We start from the raw sequence: 11,768 nt of genomic DNA, 5'->3' as shown, positions 1-11,768 counted from the left end.
AAGGTATAGTAAGTGTACATTGTCATATATCTTTATATCCCTACTCGGTTTCATCCCCATCAGGTTGTACAAGAGCAGGAGGGAAGACCAGAGGGAAGAGCTGCACTTTGACCCCTTGTTCATATTTCGGTTCTTTTATGTATACCAAATGTCAGTCATTCTGTCGTCTATTTAATCTCGGACACCTATGGAAGATTAAGAGAGGGCAGTTCAATGAGCAGAGCAGGAGAGGGAAGGATGGATAAGCTACAGCAGTCAGGCAGTGTAAAAGCTGACTCAAAGTTCTCAACAAAACCTCCAGCCGTGGCTAGCCATCATCCTTCTGACAAAAAAGAGGAGTTTCTGTTTAGGCTTAAAAATTGCTTGACACATACTAATTCTAGAAGAAGAACCATCCTTCTTAACCACATAACTACTCTGAATTAATCCTTTAATTCCTTCTTCTTTTGATTTTAAAAATGTTATTGGCCAACAGACTGGATGTACATGTGTTTGTAACTACACAGCAAGAATTTGGAACATATATAATGCTATTTTTTTGCCAGCTACTCTATCTGGTCCATCCAAAAACCTCTTATTCTAACCCACCTCCTAAGCTGCCAGGTCATCTTTCCCCAGTAAAGTAACCTGGGAATACAAATGGGCTTTGTTTTCTGGAGATCAAAGACTTGGTTTGTTCCTACTTTTGGTAACCAAAGCCCCTCTCTCCATTGTGGAGTGCTCTTCAGTAGTAGGTGCAATGAAACTCCTCTGAGCACAAAATTATCCATCTGTATGGATCTGTATGTATCCATCTGTAAGGTCGTGATGCTGTGACAGCATGGACTGCACGCGTACCACGGTGAGAGGAGGGAATTTCTTTGGATGACATAGTGCGTGCATGCTAGTGCTAGTCTTTGGCCAAAAAAAAATGTTATGTTGGTGGTTGGCAAAATAACCTGTTGCCTCACCATCCTTGCCAAGCTATCTGAATGGAGTACTTGGGATTTGGGGGTGCATGGGAAGTCAGTTGTCACCTTCAAACATCAGCCTTCTAATGCCACCAGAAGAGAAAAAAAAAAAAAAAGAAAAGAAAAAGAAGATGTGCAAACTTTCAGATAGAAGGCACCCAAATTGGTATCAGGTTTTTAGGATTAAAATTGTAGTGTCAAGCCTGGGATCCAGCCAGGTTGCTTTGCACAGGCGAGACGAGGAAGGTTTCTGAGTGGCATAAAACTCATTTTCCACTTGCCCGGACCTGGGCTGCGTGTCGGGCAAATCCGCTGGCAAATGTTAACACTGCCCAAGGGACTGAAAGTGAAGCTGGGGGCTGATGTGGCATGCGGTTGCCATGGTACTGGCCATAATCCTGCCGGAGTCAGATACCCCGATGATACGGCAAGTTTCAGCTTGCTCTTGGGTACAGCGCGGTGACCCTCCCCAGCAGCATCTGGTTGTGTTTTAAACTTTTGATAAATTCCATAGCCAAAGAAATCAAAACAAATCAAGTAACAAGCCCAGTCTGGCCGAAGTCCAAGTTAAAACTGCTGTGTTCCTCATTGGTATTACCATTAATGCACCAGAGCAGTGCAAAAGTGAAGAAATTTGGGGTGGGAGCGGGGCGCTTTTTTGGAGATTTCATTCTCCTCGTAGCCTGGGTCCCAAAACACGAGGATTAAAATAGATTACCATGCTCCAGTTAGGTTGGTTACCGCTTTTAGGGAACGACCTGTAATGAACGCTTCTCCCACCGAAGATGTTGGGGAAGGCTGAAGCCGCCCAGGTGCCGACTCCCCGCCGGGGAACGGCCCCAGCCCGGCCCGGGCTGGCCGCGGATGCGGAGATGCTCCGCGGGGCTTTGCTGCCTCCAGCCCCGGCGTGGCGGGGGCTTGAAAAGTAGCGCAAACTCCCGGGGGGAACAAAAAAAAACCACCAAAGTTGGAGGAAAACCACCCCCACCCCCCTTCCCCAGCTCCATCCCCGCCTCTTGCGCGAGTGAAGCTGCACAAGGCCAAACTTTTGTTGTTCGGGGGTGGGTGTGTGTGCTACTTTCCCTGAAGAAAGGGGATTTTTGTGGGTTGGTTGCAGATGCCCTCCCAGCTGAGCAGGGTGAGGGGGGGACTGCCAGCGGCTCCGCTCCGGTACGGATTCCCGCCCCCCCCCCCCTCGCCCCCAGCGAGAAAGCCCCGCACCCAAAATGGTGCGGTTCGCCGAGGGGAGGGAGTGATCCGGGGTGAAAGGGGACGGTGGGAGGTGGGAGAGGAACAGGAGCGGTCCGATGCTCCCGCACCGAAAGGGTGGGAAGGTTTTAATTTTCTTTCTTTTTTTTTTTTTTTTTTTAAAGGGGCGGGGGTGACGCGGGGGGGAACAGACCCTACAGCCAGTTTTCCTCTTGTGTCGGGGCTTGAAAGCGCTCTAGAGTCTTCCCTGCGGGCTGCTTAACTTCAGCCTATGTGTATGTATGTGTGTGTGTATATACATATATATATATGTATATATAAAAAAGTATGCATATGTCTATGCATGAGTGTGCGCGCCGTGTCCCGCCGCCGGCCCGGGCTGACGGGCAGCAGGAGCCGCCCGGCAGCCGCCCCGCACCTCTCCAAACTACCCCTGGCCCTCCCCCTCCCTCCCTCCCTCCTTCCTTCCATCCATCCATCCATCCCTCCATCGCTCGCTCCCTCCCTCCCTCCTCGCCCGCCTCCGCGGAGCTGCTCCGCGGCAGCAGCCGGGATTGCGCCGCCGCCGGGATTCGCGGCAGCTTTTGGCGAGGAGCGGAGCGGAGCCGGGGGGGGGGAGAAGAGAGGCACAAAAGGGAAGGACGGAGGGAAAGTCCCTCCCACGCCCCCCTCCCCCAAGTTTATGATGGGGGTCCGGAGGAGCAGCTCTGCTCGGCAGCAACTGCTCGCCTACTGAAAACTTGCTGCTCCGCTTTTTGGGTAAAGTTGATGCTTATTGTGTTCTTTTCATTGTGCTTTTTATATATTTTTTTTTCCTCTTCTCCCGCTTTTATCGGAGGTGCCCTGCGCCGGGGTGGGTTGAAGGGGGGTAGAGATTTTGCGATGGGCTCTCCTTGTAACGTGTGGGGGGTCCCGTCCCGTGTGTGTCCCCCCCCTCAGGTGAGCGGGGCAGATGTGTGTGTGTGTGCGCGCCCGGTGTGTGTGTCCCCCCCCGGCCCAGACCCCGCCGGGACCGGGCTTTGGGCCGTGCCTCCACAGTCATTGTTTTTCCCGGGGACTGCGGTGACAGTCCCAGCCCCGGGCCACTGCTGGGACCGCCTGGCCCCGGGTCCCGGAGGGCAGCCGGGCTCCCCAAAGCCAACAGAGAGTTTCCCTTTTTTTAAAAAAAAAAAAGTTGCCCCCCCCTTCTCCTTGTCACCCCCCGGGAGGGGCAATCTTTCGACAAGTATATTTGCTGAGGAATTTAAAAAATTCCCTGCTGCAACTTGATCCCTGTGTGATGAGGAGCGGCTTGGAGAGACCCGGACTCCAATCCTATTAAGGACTTAGAGAGTTGAGAGTTTTTCCCCCGGACTCGGTGGCTTTAAAACAATCAGGGAGGCGGGGAGGGAGATGGGCTCATCTAGATGCCTTTTCTGCCTCAAGTGATTGCCATCATTTCCTGGGAAACCTGACTTTTCCAGCGCGGGGGCTAAGGATGGTTTATGAGTGGTCCTGCCGCTGGCCCTGCTGCCGGCTTTTCCGACGGTTACGGGATGTTTTATATACACATTTTTTATTTTTATTTTGCTAACCTTGCAGCCTGGGCTTCAAAACTTCCCGGGTCGGGACCGCGGGCGCGGCGGCGGTGCGGGAGGCGCGGGAAGTCCTGTCCCCTCCGCGGGGTCGGGACCGGCCGCTCCGGGGGGAGCCGGGACGGGGACCGGGACGGGGACTGGGACCGGGACCGGGACCATCCGCTCCGAGAGGTGGGGGGGGCGGGCCAGGATCGGGCTTTGCCTCCCGGTACGTGTGTGCGAGTGAGCGAATGGCCAGGCGTGAGGGTCACGGCGGACTGAGCCAGCCAAACTTGTGCCTTCCTAAAGATGCCCTCGTTATTTCATACAGCTCCAGGTCCTGTATGCCCACCTCTGTGTGTGCAGAAATTAGCATTTTATTGGCGTATCGTGTTTATATTTTTACAGCCGTAGATAAAGGGACTGGTTGTAAAACTTTGTCCACCCCCTGCCAATCCCTTTCACTCCTTTTTTTTTTTTTTTTTTTAAATTTTATATTTTTTTTGCAACTGAGGCTCTTGGGATGTACAAGAATTTGAAAGTAAACGTTTGACTAGCATGCTGCATAAAACAGCATTTAAACAAATATTGTATTGGCATGCACTGTGAAGTTGGTGCCAAAAAAGTAAAGTAAACAAGCCATGAAATTCAAAATATACAGAAGTGGAATAGACTGATTTGTTATAAGACTTGCAGATTTGATCTGTTTGTTCTAGCTACCTTGCTTTAAAAAAGAAAAAAAAAAAAAGTTTGGTTTTTCTTTAGTTCTACACCTAATTCATTTAACTTCACGAGAAAAGAAACTACATTCACCTGGAAAAGAGGGTCCTGCTAAATAACTGTTTATGCTCCTGGGATGTTTGAAATGCATGGTAATTACTGCATACAGCAACTGCAGTTCGTGAATTGGTTTGGTTCAACTTTTCTGATGGGCGGATATGGTAATTTGTATTTTGGCTGGAATTTCAGGAAATGTTGACACCTGTCAAGCTTTGAATTGCAATAAAAATGTCATATTGAACGTTATTGCAAAACTGACAACTTTTAAGAAGTGAATGAAATTCATTATGGCTTTTCCACTGTAAACAACTCTTGGAAATTTGTCATTTGATTGAAAACATGACCTATCTGTAGCACTGAAAAGTGCCTGATCCACTGAAGATGAACTGTTAATCTACGGGTATGTGTATATCCGAGCCTCTGGTGTATGTTTGTGAAAGAGCTAATCTTTAAAGCAAGGTGAGGTAAGATTCACTTGATCTTGAATGTTGTTATTGCTTAAAGTATGTGACTTTGAAGTGCCCAGAAATGCAACTGCTGTTCTTCAAAGAGAAACAGATCTCGAGGACTGTTTCCAGCTTCCTTTCAATGTCTTTTTTTCAGTGTGTCAAAGGGGATGTATACAGATGGACAAATACTGTTTGTGTTAGGTCATTCATTTAGAGAAAAACTAGAGCCATAGAAGAATTTGAACTGGATGCATATGCCAGTATAAATCTAGTAGAATTTCATTAGAAGCTACTCCAGTTTCTACTTGTATAAAAGAAAACACAACTTGACCTCAGATATCCACTGCACAGCAGCCTGCATCCCCTAATGTCCCGTTGAAGTCACATTTAGAGAGACAGCCTTTCTGCGGTGTATATATACATATATATAATAATCAGGATTTTTGGTGTTGTTTTGAAAACCAGTTTAAACTTTTCTGGCGAAGAACCATTTTTGATTATGGTTTCTGTGATTTTAATGACCTTAAAGATTTATACCACAACTTCCCTTTCAGTAGCACTTTTGTATAGAAGCTGTATGGGCTCTGGGGCTACGTGATCAGCTGTGTAGTAGAAGGGTTACATGATCCCTACAGCACTTTATAACTTCAAAATGTGTTTTTCATGATCCTGATACTTTACTTCTATGGAGAGAGTTTTTCTCTATTTTTTTTCTCTTTTTTTTTTTTTCTCTCACCTTTTCTAATGAGTTTTCCAGTCCTCTGGCCCCATCTTTTTATGTTTAAGGATATGGTGGGGGTTCTGACCTAATAGCAATCGCATTATCCTCAGCTTGTGCTTGTAAGTACGGGGGACACTTGGTTAACCACCTCCCCCCGGTTTTGGTGGCCCTACTGTAAGCCAGTTGTTTGCCCTGTAGTCTGAAAGGTACACAGATACTTCATGCTTTTGTGCTCTGAGAAGTGCTCTGTTCATAGTGAAGTTTCCAGTGCAGATTAGCGAAGGCAGCGGATTCAGCAAGCAGTCACCAAAATCTGTATGTATTTGTGCAGCAAACACCTATCTATTGCTGCATCACAAAGCCCCCACTTAATAATCTGGCCAAGGATTTCAAGGCAGCGAGTTTTTTCAAAGAAGCTACTTAGGAACATTAGATGTGACTATAGCATCAAACTAATTAGTTGCCACTCCATTTCTATGAAGCTTCCAAGGCTTTATAGAAATGCGATATTTGCACTTCTCACTTGCTGCTGAGGCATTGAGGTTAAGCAGTCTCTGCTTTTTGTCTGCTTTTTTTTTACTGATGGGAAAGATTCCAGGGCATTGTTCGAGAGCTGCGCAACCCCCTTATATACCTGGGTAAATATTTTAAACAGTTGCGCATTTGGACAACTTGCCACAAAGCATTAAGTGGTATTTAGGGTTTGCTTCAGCTCTGTTCCCAGGGCCCTTTTAAAGAAAACCAAAACAACAGGAGGTATTTGGGAATTAATTAAAACAACACTAAATAAAATAATATCAAAGAATGAATCCTAGTATGAATGATGTTGAGAAGGCATTGCGTTAGGAGGTAAATAATGCACGCGTGGCTGTGCATCTGTATGTATATGTACACACACATCTGTGTGTATGTGTGTATCTTGACCCATGCACGCAGCAGCTCCCATATATGTGCATATTCTAGAAATTCACCGGTATTTGGTGTGAGAATGAGAACTGGAATGGAAATAGCGGGTAATCAGGCCTAATTTTCCGCAGGCCAGTTCCAGTTAGAGGCACATACATGTTAGATGTGTATAGTCCAGGAGAGGCCACAGAACTTTTCTTGATTCACGCTTGCCTACTGTAAACTGCACTCCATACCCTTTAACTTCTTGTAAACAAAACAAAATCAAATACATGAAAGCTAAATTGCGCTGCAGTAAGGGAACGGGAAAGTTGTCCTGTAATGCAAAAGTTCAGAGCCATAAAAGTTATTTGGGGTTTTGTGAATATTCAGTACTGCTAAAAAAGAGGCCTTGGTGCCTGGAAGTGGTCACCCAAATTAGAAAACACATTTGGAAATAGTTTCCTTGGGGGGGGGGGGGGGGGGAGGACGACACATCCCCCCACGTTGTACAACCCACGTTGTAATTCGTGGAAGCATTTCTGGTACTGTCATGGGCATGGCTGCCCAAATACATTAGTCAGTGGTGAATCTTTTCTCGTCGTTTCACAATTATTTGCAATTGGCTGTCACCTTTCTGCAATTATAAATATTCCAAGAGGAAACAATACAAATTAGAACTGTAGGTACCAGGATCTTTGTACTGGATGTATTTGTTTTTTACTTTCTAAGTGTTCTTTTTCATATGAAAAGAGTTTAGCAGCTTTATCCTTATTCAAGTCTTTTCTTTTTGTATCTACTGGGGAGAAAACCATTAATTTTAAGGAATGGTGAGAGTAAGCCTTAAGCTGTCTTTGACATTTTAGTTTAACTTGAATAGGTTAATTTTTTTTTTTTTTTAAAGAAAACAAGTTGGTGGGAAGTGTGTTTTAACTGTGAGCGCCCGATTTCGACCATTAGCATAAGAAAAAAAGTTTTAGTGCATTTACTATTGTATTGAATGAAGAGTTCCAACAGTCAGGGAAAAGAAAGTAAAAGGCTGTAAAGAAATGATGGTCTATTCAGATTATTCAGCAGCCCAAAGCTCTGGTCATCTGCCTCTGAAATCTGCGATCGGGATATCACTTTTATCTTCCTGTGCCTTTCTCTCGCCTTTTTCACATGTTCACTTTTGTCAAGGTTTATTGATCACGTTTTCTTCTCTGCAAATCTGTGGAAAATTTAATGAACCAAAAACAACAGAGAAATAAAAGGAACTTTTTATTCATTAGCACTAGATTGAATTTTGTTCTATAGTCACTACCCTCTTGCCTCCCATGTGTGTCATTGTGTCACTCCTGCGGCACTTACAGTACCTACAGTGGGGATGGCAGCATTATTAATTCTCTTCCAGGGAAAAGTTTGTTTAATGTTGTGATTTCATGGCGGATCCAACCCTGCTGCTTATCTCTTCTCTGCCCTCCTGACATTCCCATTCCTGATTGTGGCGCTTCTGCCGCTAAATACCTTAAAGTGTGTATTCCGCAGAGCATTTACCTCTTCAAGAATGAAATGTATTTGCTGCCTAGCAATTAAACCCAAATTTAAATGATTGCAGATTAGTAGTAGTTATTTACAGTCCTGATTGTTTTGGTGCTATGATCCTTGTTCATTACACATCTGCTTTGCCATGGTGCTGCCCCAGAGCGCTTTGTGATGCAAATGCTTTTGTTAACTTACAAATAGTTTCAGTATCTAGATCATCTCAGGTGACATACTTAAGTCTCTTCTTTTTTTTTTTTCCCAGATGGACTTAAAAAGCTGTAATTAAATGTGGCTTCCAGTATGATTAAGCTTTGCTAACATTTTCCATGGAACGATTTACTCGAACTCTGGCACTTTCTGATCCTGTCACTGGAAGATTTTTCAATAAGGGCCCTTTTTAACATTAATTTCATTTCATTTAGTGCAGCTTGTAAGTGTAGGGAAATGAGTTAAAATGGAGCATATATCTGCCTGAGAGGTTTCTCGGGCATTTCTTGATTCCAAAGAACTTCACTGCTACTCTATGCTAAATGCTAAATTGTAAATCCCAGGGGAAAGAAAACCGTAGAGTTCTGTAGAACGGTCCCAAATACTCCCGTAACGAGTAGTACCATCAATGCTGATACTTTCAAGGGATGAGCTAAAGGTCACAAAAGGGCATCTGTACTTGAGCTTGTAATTTCAGCTACAGTGATGGCACATCTGTGACTGCATCTGTTTTTCTGAGCTCTGAGTGACTCTTCATTCTGTAAGAATACACACCTGCAGCCTTAAACTGCCTCTAAATCTAGAGAAAGGACTTTGTGTCCAGCAGAATGAACCCTGCTGGGAAAAACTGAGCTCCTGTTTTTTTTAAAAAAAAAAAAAAAAAGTAATAAACAAAGTCTTCTATCCACTGTGAAATGTGAGATTTTACTGCAGTCAATTCACTCAAATGAAACTAATGAAATCTCTCCAGAGGAACATGCCTTCTCTGGGATGCTCTGCTGCACAGCCAGCGTGGGTCCAGCCCCTCGGTGATGAGCACCCTGCGGTCACGGTCCCTCACCCCTGCCGTGAGGTGCCACGTACCCCCCCATGGGGTCTGCCTGGTCCTCCCCAGCATCTGCAAGGGACGGTCAGCTGCACAGCTTAATTCCTGCAGGAGCAGTGGAAAAACTTCCAGCGTTACAAATGCAAGTCAGATGAGTAGGAGATGCTGTAATATCACAGCTCTGTGGTTTGTATTCATCACCAGGAGCTTTAAATTTCCAGTCTTTGGAAGTTAAATCCTTTTTTCTTTAAGTGTCCTATATATTTAGTGATTTTATTCTCTTGGAGCAAGTGGATCACCCGGAATCTATCTAGCGCTGTGTTCAGCAGTTTGATTCTGTTGCTAAAATTCATTGAAAAATCCTTGAAAACATCCCACCGATTTTTTTTTTTTTTTTTCAGCTTGGAAAGTGGCGTCTCTAGCTGAAATCAGTGTATTGCTCCCTTCCATACTGACCTGTGGAGTCCTGCTAGAGCCCCTTTTATCGTGCCTTCTTTAAAAGCGAGGTCTGTTGATTGCGGTGTTAAAAGAGCATCAGTTCCCAACACCAAGATAGCTCCTTTTCAGAGCAATCCTCAGCAATGCCTCTTTGTGCAGGGGACAATGCAATAAGTCAGACAGGACTTTCTGAGCCACCTCTATAAGGAACTGTAAGGGCTGCTTGAAGTACACTTGTGTTAAGTTGAATTGATTGAAATTTAATGGCTGTTAGTAGCTATGAATGGTAATGATTTTCTAGAGTATCTTCACCGTGCTTGACATTAATAACTGGAGAGTGTGTGTGTGACGCTAGTGTGTTACTCATTTTTAAAGATGCTTTCTCCCAGCCCTCTTTCCCATAATTTAGTTGTTTTGATGCTTCAGGAAAAAAAAAATCTTGGGCTTCGAAGAGCACGTACATCTTGTCAACATAATTTCGTGCTCATGATTTTTATTTTTTCCAATTCCAACATAAATCAGACTACAATATAGTGAGAGTGATGAATTTGTTTTACATGCCATCATGAATTAATGTTATGCAAATAGAAGCTTTACAGGTGCCATGATTTACTTAATAATTTCAAGTTCTAATATTTAAGCTCATTCATTATGTTTGAGTAAAAAAAAAAACACAGCATGTTCATATTTTTAAATGTGAAATGTGAGATTTGTGTGCATTTGCTGTGTAAGCACATTTGATGGCTAAGAAAGAATCAATCAGTGTTTGCATTCAGCATCTTATTCCTGTAGATGTTACACAGGCATTTCAAAGAGAATAATCAAATATTTGCGTGTAAGGAGAGGAAGATGCAGGTAAAACATTCTTCAAGGATATAAAGAAGCAGAAAACTGACAAAGTAAAGTTTTTTTTGGCCTTTAAAAATTGAGCAGGGCAGCACAGTTTTACTATGCAAAGTGGCCTTTATTCCATCCTGTACAGCTCCCCATGAGCTGCTCCCAGACTTGCTGTCTTCTCTGTCCGGTGAGGACGAGCCGAGGAGTTGGTGAGAGCTATAGGCGTCCTGGTCAAAGGTGAACATGAATGTGATCGCAGGGTTTTCAGGCTTTGATATCATTTTTAGTGTGCTTCCCAAAGGCTAAGGACAAGTCGGAGAAAGTTTGACACATAAATACATCTTGAATCTCTGAAGATAAGAATAGATTTTGACTTTATTTCTCAAAAAATTGAGGTCACTGTGGTCTGATGACAGGCTGAAAGCCCATCACTCAATTTTTTCTTTTTCTCTCTCTCTCCCCCCCCCCCCCCCAGTAAACAGACAGGAGCTTATTTTTGATACATTGTGCAGGTTGAGTCAGTGACAGCATATCCAGGTTTTGAAGTTTGTGGCCCCAGGGTCAAGGTGTAGCATCAATGTCTGGGCCTCCCTGCCCCTGGTAGTAAGGATTTTACTGATTATGCCACAGAAGACCCCAACGTCTTAAATCTGATAATGCAGAGGAATTAAAAGTGAAGCTTTACAAAATGTGTTTGCTCCATATAACAGGACCATGTGTTTCTGTGACTGCTACAGCCCTTAGTCATGGGAGTAGGCTCAAGAATTTGTCCTTGACTTCTTCAAGCACAGGGGACCATTGGCCAGGGAGCAGAGTGGTGCTTGGCTTTTAGTAATTTTGACAACTTCTTCTTTTGCTGTGTGTGTTCTTGAAGAACTCAGAGGAGAAATTCATCCTGATGTGCCATTCAAGCGAAGGATTTAGTTGGGTGTTAAAGGGCCATTTGGGAAGTGGTGCACAGCGTATGTACCGTGATCGAGTTAATTATGTTGCTTTGGCAACCACAGCTTTGGTATTTCCTGACTATGGCTCCTTGATGGAGTCATATTCCAATATCTGGCGTCATCGACACTAAAGCCTCTTGCAAAATCAGGTCAGTTTTGTCAAAAAGTGGCAGAAAAAAAAGAGATGAAGGATTTTTCTGACAGTTAAAATTTTTTTTTTTTTTTTTTTTTTTTTACAATTAAATGAAGATGTTTTTTTGAAATAAGTTTCTATTTAGAATTTTAAAATATAATTCCATGGTAGGAAATACAGTAGCAATACAATTGATTTTCCAGTAGGTTCTAAGTGATAGTTTTAAAATTCCTTTTGCAGAGAATTTCAGCATTTCGGGGGTTTGTTCCAATTCACAGTAAGTCAGATTCGGAAATCTTAAATTCTTTT

At 44.0% G+C, this 11,768-nt stretch overlaps 1 protein-coding gene across 2 annotated transcripts in view; it reads left to right on the top strand.

Annotated features, from left to right (window-relative positions):
- The first annotated feature begins 2,811 nt into the window (after nt 1-2,811).
- GLI2 (GLI family zinc finger 2) overlaps nt 2,812-11,768 on the top strand; it is a 197,561-nt gene continuing 188,604 nt past the window's right edge. The window contains exon 1 of one of the 2 annotated variants that reach the window (XM_054209748.1): nt 2,812-2,918. The gene's annotated coding sequence lies outside the window, so the exon portion shown is untranslated. The remainder of the gene's footprint in view (nt 2,919-11,768) is intronic. The other variant, XM_054209749.1, reaches the window with a different exon arrangement.

The sequence above is a fragment of the Rissa tridactyla genome, chromosome 7, assembly GCF_028500815.1.
Source record: "Rissa tridactyla isolate bRisTri1 chromosome 7, bRisTri1.patW.cur.20221130, whole genome shotgun sequence".
NCBI lineage: Eukaryota > Metazoa > Chordata > Aves > Charadriiformes > Laridae > Rissa > Rissa tridactyla.
The sequence above is the reverse complement of the archived record's forward strand: the minus strand, read 5'-3'. Positions and strand labels throughout refer to the sequence as shown.